We start from the raw sequence: 8,919 nt of genomic DNA, 5'->3' as shown, positions 1-8,919 counted from the left end.
AGTCTTACTTGGAAGGAAAAATAACCAAGAAGCTTTTAAGTATAAGGGGTATGGAGCCAAAGATACATAGGAATAGGTTCATTCTGATTTGTGAAGACCTTTGACTATCCAGGCAAGAGGTTGTTTCAAATATTTCATCTATTTTATAGACAACTATTTGAGATACAGATACATTTACTTGATGTGCCGCAAGTCTAAGTGCTTTGATTAGTTCAAAGAGTACGAGGCTGATGTGGAGAAACGTCAAAATAAAAGTATCAAGACACTACGATAAGATCGTAGTGGCAAGTACCTCTTGGGAGAATTTAGGAGTCACTTATCAGAAGTAGGGATTCAATCCCAACTAACTGCACCTGGTACACCCCAACAGAATGGTGTAGAAAAAGGAAGGTATAGGACTCTTATGGAAACAAGTAGATTGATGATGAGTTATTTAGAAAATTACCAAATTCATTTTAAGGATATACTCTGGAAACGGAAGTGAACATAGTACCTTCCAAAGTCAGAACTCTCTATTCATATAGAATTGCTGAATAGGCAAAAGCCTATTCTGAAGCATATTCGAATTCGGGTAGTCCAACATATATGCTGAAGAGAGACAATGATAAATTGGACAGGAATTCACTTGTTTGCAGGTTATCCTAGAGAAATGAAAATAGGTTTATAGTCTTAAAAATCAGAAGGTCATTGTTAGAATCAATGACCGATTTTTAGAAAAGGGCTATGTAATAAACCACAAGCCCATAAGTAAATTTGTTCTTAAAGAAATTATAAAAGACACGTCTAATCTAGTACCAACTGTACAAGATGAAATATCACAAGAAACTGCAACACGTATCATAATTGATACACAATTATAGACAGTGCATCATCGTAGTGGGAGGGTTGTCAAACAACCTAAAAGATTCATGTTTTGGAAAAATCTTTGGATTTGATCCCAAATGAACATGAGCCTGATCCCGGACAGATGATGAAGCACTCCAAGATAAAGATGCAGCATCTTGGCAAAGAGTAATAAATACAGAATTATAATATATGTATTCTAATCAAATCTGGAAGCTTGTAGAACCACCAGATGGTGTAAAAGCCATTGGGTGAAAATAGGTCTACAATAGGAAAAGATGGATAGACAGGAAGGTGGAAACTTTCAAAGCAAGGCTTGATGAAAAAGGAAACTTTTTCACTGGTAGTCATGCTTAAGTCTATCCGGATTCTTTTATCTAGTGGATGTTAAGACAGCATTCTTTAATGGAAGTCTTGAAGAAAACATCCATATAAAGCAACCAGAAGGGTTCATTGCAAAGGGCAAAGAGCATCTTGTGTGCAAGCTCAATCAGTCAATGGACTGAGGCAAAACTTCAAGGTCTTGGAACATCCGGTTTATCAAAATAATCCAGACCTATGGATTTATTTAGTAACCGGATAAGTCTTGTGTATACAAAAAGTGTGATGGAAAAGTGGTGGTATTTCTTGTACTATACGTAGATAACATTTTTGGTAGTTGGAAACAACATCAAAATGTTGTCAGAAGTAAGGGTATGGTTGTCCAAATAATTCGATATGAAGGACTTGGGAGAATGTATATATTCTTGGGATCAAAGTAATAAGGGATCGCAAGAAAGGAATATTTTACTTATCCCAAGCTTCATATATCGAAAAAAAATCCTTGCTCGTTTTAAGCATGCAAAACTCCAAGAAAGGTTTCTTACCTTTTTAGCATGGAGTAACTTTATCTAAAGAAATGTCTTCGTAGACATTAAAGGAGATAGAGAAAATGAAGGCAGTTCTTTATACTTCGGCTGTCGAAAGCCTAATGTATGCTATGCACGAGATCAGAAATATGTTTTGCCAAGGGCATAGTTAGCAGATATCAAAGTAACCCTGGACAAGGACATTGGACTGAAGTAAAGCATATATTGAAGTACCTTAGAGGCACTAGAGATTATATGCTAGCTTACAAGGCAGTTAATTTGGTCACTGTGGGTTGCACGGATTTTGACTTCTAGTCGGATAGGGACAATAGTAAGTCAACCTCGGGGTTTTGTGTTTACTTTAGGAGGTAAAGTCATAATTATGGAAGAGTGATAAGCATAGGTATTTTTCTGGACTCCACCATAGAAGCTGAGTATATGGCAAACCTTTGAGGTAGTCATAAAAGCTGAATGACTCAATAACCTCAAGATTTACTTAGATATGATTTCTGGTTTGTCCAAAGATTATTACAATTTATTGTAATAATAGTGGTGCAGTAGCAAACTCGAAGAAACCATGAGTCTATAAAGCAAGTAAACACAATAGAGCGCAAATACCACCCAATACGAGAAATCGTATAAACGAGGAGAAGTTGTTGCTGCCTAGATTGCATCAGATGATGACCTATAGATCTTTTTACTAAAGCCCTTAAGGTAAGAGCTTTTGATGGACATGTTGAAGGGTTGGGAATCAGATGTATGACAGTAGATATAGCAGCTTAGTCTTTTAGTATAAGTGGGAGATTGTTAGGATGTATACTAAAAGTCTAGCTTTTGGTATAAATATTTATCTATAAATAAGAATCACATTGGTCAAATGTCTACATTTATGATAAATGTAGTTGTTCAATTAATTTATATTGTAGATAACATGGTGTATGGTGTCACACACAGAGGATCATGTTATCAGTACCTTATAAATTATAAACAGTAGCTCACGACCAAGATGAAAAGGAACAAACCATTGGAAGGTCGTAGTGTAATTAGGTATTAGTTTATCTTAACTATATAATTACACTAGTACACTTAGAGTGTATTGAGTAGGACCATTAGAGGTCGTTTCTTTTTATACTGACTTTATAAAGGAACAAAGACCTCAGTTATTATGGAAGTGTGTGCTCTTAATCCTAATATAATAACAAGCACATATATTTGATATTTATTTCTTAAATTTATGAATGGGTGAGATTTAGTTCGATAAATCAATAAGCCCGATAAGTTGGGAAATGATATCACTTATAGTGTGTGTTGTTGATTATAGAAGGAAACTGTGTCCTAGTGATCTAGGTTGATAATGTCCCCAAGAGGAGCTCATAAGGATTGTCATGTTAAACCCTGCAGGTGGACTTAGTCCGACATGAGGATAAGGTTGAGTGGTACTACTCTTGGACTAAGATATTAATTAAATGAATTGTCAGTAACTCACTTAATTAGTGGACATTCGACATCTTAAACACAGGGAGACTAACACACTCATAATAAGAAGGAGCCCAAAATGTAATTTGGGATTGATGCGGTAGTTCAATAATAGTTCTTTAGTGGAATGAATTATTATTGATGAAATTAAGTTGTGTGTTCGGGGCGAACACGGGATGCTTAATTTCATCGGGAGACCAAAACCAATTCCTCCTCTCGGTCCCTATCATAGCCTCTTGTGTATAGAGATTTATACCCACCATGTCACGCCCCCAGAGGGGACCCTGTCCGAAGAAATTTCGGCAACACCTCCCCTGTACGGCGGACAATATGAAACATTTCTACATACAAAATATACATCAGCCACACTCGGCTGGAATATATACACAATAAAAATAATTATATAACCACCATCTATAACCATCAACCTAAACGGCTGGAACAAAATAGAAACACACACAGCTGAAGATAGAACGATAAATACTCAGCCTACACGGCTGGATATAAACGCAGCGGAAATCACAAAAGAAAACAAATGTATGACCGACAAAGTCACGAACTAAATTACCTACAACCACCATACTAGACTCTAAAAACACATCGACTTGTTCAAAACCAAAATACGCAAAGCTAATATACATCCAAAACAGTGAGAAGATCCAAAAGGCACTATCCTCGAGTGTGACGTGGGACCGGCAGCCGAGACTCTCCAAGCATCCATGACTCATCTATCTGTTACCTGGCGAAAGGAAACCAATTTGCGAGGTGGTGAGTATTGGAACTCAGCGGGTAAGGAAAGAGATAGTGCATGAACATAACATATTACTAGAAAGGGAGCCAAGAGTATACAGTCTCATAAAAGAAATAGCAAATACTACAATAGAACCAAAATAAGCACTCATACCTGAAACCATATCCTAGGCTAGGTATAGTAGGACAGAACTGGTACTAATCTGCTACAGTACTACTCATAACTACAGAGACAACAGGCAAGGTATACACAAGCAATAACAGCGTATGTACACAACAGCAGTAAATAAGCAATAACCGCATATATAAACAACAGCAGCCGAAACAAATATAATAACAGCGTATGCACGGATGGCCACTCCCGCCCACCTCTCTGCACCATGACCCCTGTATGGTTGAGAGGCCGGGTAAGTGACAGACTGTACACCACTCCAGCTACCACTCACACAAATGGCCGAGGGGACAGTTGCATAGTAGCTAACTAGCTACATCTGCGATGGGGTCCTGCTGCTCGTACTCTAGCTACCACGCACACGAGTGGCCGAGGGCGGCACGACAGGACAAGCGACATCAACTCCAGCTACCACTCTCTCGAGTGGCCGAGGATGCGGCATGCATGCAATGACATGATGCGAACAATGCAACAGTCATCATATATCCATATATAAGCAGAAACAGGTATGCTACATGAAGCCAACATGCTCAATATCGTACATAAATAAGCAATAGTCAAAACATACAAACATGGTATCTAATATCTGCTACTGATCATGGACAACAATAAGAGACTGTATGGATATAAAAACGAGTAACTCAAAGGTTTTGTATGGAAGTATCAAGCATAGGAAAAATTTCGAGTGGAGTCAAGGTAAAGCAATTCTTATCCAAAATAGCTCATGCACTAAGTTCGAAAACTAGAGAATCAAAGTAAGAAGTACCCGCCTTTATACGTAAATTGTGTCAACCGTCTTCAATCAACGTCCTGCAAATCACGTGATGTACAATTTAGCTAATTTCATAAACGACACTAGCTAAACCGAAACCTAACTTAATTAGGGAAAAACCCTAATTCAACTATGAACCTCGAGTCACCCAAATACAATGAATAAATCCTTAATTCACAGCAAGTTGCAGAAAAATAATAATATCACCACCAACTCCCATCTCTACCTAATACGTTACTACCTCAAGGAAACATGAATCAAATACAGTATAACCCATTAAATCTGCTCCGAATTTTGAAACCAAATCCCTAGAAATCCCAAAACATAGCTAGCCAATTCCGTTCAAATCCGAAGACGCCGCAACATAACAAGATCACTATCACGAAGTTGAATAACAACTCCTAAGCTCTGAAATTTACAATAGACGAGTGGTCCAAGGCATCATAGAATTTATCCGAGTAATTATGAAATTCCCAATGTGACAGGAAGGACCAAAAAACAACAATCACAACCTAACCTAAAAAGCCTTGTTTAAAACTCCGTGAAAAGCAAGAATACTCTCAAGGAGGAATCAAAGGAATCGAACTATGATCTACACATTCTGCTCATGGAAATGCCGGCAACACAAATGCATCACAACCTCGGAACAGAAACCGAATCCAAAATTCCAAAACCTGATCCAAAATCCTAACCACATAGAAGGACCATTGCAACCCTGGAAATCAACTCACACGCCACCAGCGATCCAACAAAACCGAACAATATCAAGTGAACACACAAATCCCCTTTGAACAAGGTTTAAGACATTAACCATCCGAACTCCAACCTGAAGAAGGACTCCGCCAAATTCAATTACACTCTCTACTCTGCCGAGAAATCTGGAATGAAAGAAAACAGCAGTGCACCAATTCAAATCGATCATCAATCCAAGTCCGGCCAGAAATTCCGTTACAATAAGGAAACAGAGCCCTTGCTAATCTAAACTTATAGCACCAGAAATTGCGGAAACCCAAAGGAACCCAGCAGAACAACCGGAAGGCACAGAAACCATCGGAACCAGCCAAACGCACCCAAGAACCCGATTTCAGAGACTCGATTCATGAGGAGGGAACCCGTACCACATCGATTCATATTAAAACATCCATATCTTTTACAGAGATCAGAAAAACACAAGATGGAATCAAGATAGCACAGAAACACCGAATCAAAGCTCGTTCGCAAATCAAACCTCATCGATATGCACATCCAACTCACTCAAATCCCTATTAAATAGGTATTCCAAACATACCTTTTCCAAAGCCAAAAATTTTATCCCATTAAAATACGTCCTACAGGCTCAGATTAAATCCCAGAAAATTTCTGAAAATTCCTAAAAATCCTAATAAGGTTATTTGTCTATTAAACCTTATTTTTTTTAATTATCATTTATTACCGTATTTTACATTCTCCCCCACTAATAAAAAATTTGGTCCTCAAATTTATGACCTAAGTACGTTGAACAACAAATGACATGTTTTATACCCGAGAGATGAACGAATGAGAACTACTAGTATCTATCAATAGATCTATACTAAAGGTATAAAGTGGCTAATACCTCGGAAGTCCATTCCCTCGGCCCGTTGTGCCTCCTCCCATGTGACGGCATAACCACGTCCCACTTCTGCACTCGATGGTGGCATCCTTAAAGTAGGCTGACGTGGATTTGGAGGAGCGTCTTCCTGCTGATGCTGCGGGTACTGAGGCTGAGCCTGCGGCTGAAATGTCGAATAAGGCTGAGATGGAAGTGCAGGGTCTTGCTGTACCGGATATGTCTGGTAAGGGGACGCCGCAGTAGAGTACTGCGTGGTCGCTGGCATCACTGGATACTCCTGACTCTGGATATGGTACACTTTTCCTTGGGGCCCCGGCTGTTGCGGCTGATATGAAGCGTTCTGAGTCCTCTGAGGTCCTTTCTGCTGTCGTGGCTGGGTGAGTCGCCCTCCCTGAGTGGTCTCTTTAGTCGTCTCTAATTGAGCCTTCAGAGTGCAATTTCGACTCTCATGCCCCGGAAGCTTACAATAGAAGCATATAGCGTGATCCAACGGACAATCATTCCTGGTATGACTCTTGGAGCCACACTGAAAACACATGATCCCTCCAAAGTTATTCTTCCGGTCTCGCTGAGAGGAACGAGAACCCCCATCCGAGGTTCGCCTTGTCTTCTGAGGTGGAGAGGACCCTCCTGAAGTAACCTGTGAGCTCTGGCCTCTTTTTTCCTTCTTCTGTGTCACTTGTTTAGTATTACTTTTCTCCTGGTTCACTTGCTGCTGAGTCATCTCAATGAATAACGCCCGATCTAACACCTCCCGATAAGAACTACCTGGAAATCCTGACATCTTGAGTTGTATGTATGCCGCAAGTCCTTGAGTAAACTGATGCATCCGATCATAATCCTGGGCCACCAGATGAGGACAAAACTCAGCCAGTCTACTGAATTCTGCATTATACTCCATCACAGAACGGTCACCTTGCTTGAGGTTCAGAAACTCCTGACGATGGGCTAGACAAAATGTAACCGGGAAATACTGTCTCTCAAATGCCTCCTGGTACATCTGCCACGTGATACGTTGTTCTCCAAAGACCGACTTCTGCATGTCCCACCAAGTGACGGCTTGATCCCGAAGATGGTACGCAGCCAACTCCACCTTCTCTTCATCTGTACACTTAATGTACCAAAATGTGCCCTCCAAGTTCTTCAACCAGCTACGAGCCGCCCAAGGGTCAGCACCCCCATGGAACAGAGTAATTCGATCTTTCACAGACTTGGCCAACAAGGGTATTCGGGCTCTATCCATCACCCAACCAGTAGTGTCTGGAGCAGGTATAGAAGGTGGTACTCCTGGCGTCCGTAACTCATGCTCCCTAGTAGAGGTTGGAGGATTCTGATCACTGCTACCTGAATCAACCTCATTTGGGTTTCCTGTAAACTCCGTCTCTTGGCCGGTAGGTTCGGGGCCCATCGATACCGTGGGTTGTTTTCGTGGTCGACCTTGTCCACCGTGATACATAGCAGTCGACCCTTTTCGTGCCATTCCTGTTAATAATAAGTAGGTAAGGAAAATGATTTAGCAGTAGACCACTTACATCCTATAGCTCGGAGATATCTTGCCGCTGCCTGGTCCCAAAACTCGAGAGTCACATCGAGGTATCAACTTACAAAGGGAGAACAAAATAATCGGAACACCGAAAATCATAAATCGAAACAAGGTCGAAATTTCAAAACACAAAACTAGGCATCGCAAAACCTGAGCTTTGATACCACTAAATTGTCACGCCCCCAGAGGGGACCCTGTCCGAAGAAATTTTGGCAACACCTCCCCTGTACGGGGGACAATATGAAACATTTCTACATACAAAATATACATCAGCCACACTCGGCTGGAATATATACACAATAAAAATAATTATATAACCACCATCTATAACCATCAGCCTAAACGGCTGGAACAAAATAGAAACACACACAGCGGAAGATAGAATGATAAATACTCAGCCTACACGGCTGGATATAAACGCAGCGGAAATCACAAAAGAAAACAAATGTATGACCGACAAAGTCACGAACTAAATTACCTACAACCACCATACTAGACTCTAAAAACACATCGACTTGTTCAAAACCAAAATACGCAAAGCTAATATACATCCAAAACAGTGACAAGATCCAAAAGGCACTATCCTCGAGTGTGACGTGGGACCGGCAGCCTGTTGGTGCAACATCCCTCAGGTCAAGGTTGACCTGGGTGACCAAGCTGAGTCTTGGTTTGAGTTTAGATGTTTGACAATAAGAAATTGATTGAAGAAGAGTCAAGTAGGTCAAGGTTGACCGGATACTTGACAGGGAAGTCCTAGTGAGTGAAGCTAGGTGAAAGTCCTGGTGAGTGAAGCCAGGCAGAGTGAAAGTCATGGTGAATGAAACCAGGTGAAAACCCTAGTGAGTGAAGCTAGGTGAAAGTCCTGGTGAGTGAAACCAGGTGAAAACCCTAGTGAGTGAAGCTAGGTGAAAGTCCTGGTCAGTG

This window comes from Zingiber officinale, chromosome 3A, assembly GCF_018446385.1.
Source record: "Zingiber officinale cultivar Zhangliang chromosome 3A, Zo_v1.1, whole genome shotgun sequence".
Classification (NCBI taxonomy): Eukaryota; Viridiplantae; Streptophyta; class Magnoliopsida; order Zingiberales; family Zingiberaceae; genus Zingiber; species Zingiber officinale.
The sequence above is the reverse complement of the archived record's forward strand: the minus strand, read 5'-3'. Positions refer to the sequence as shown.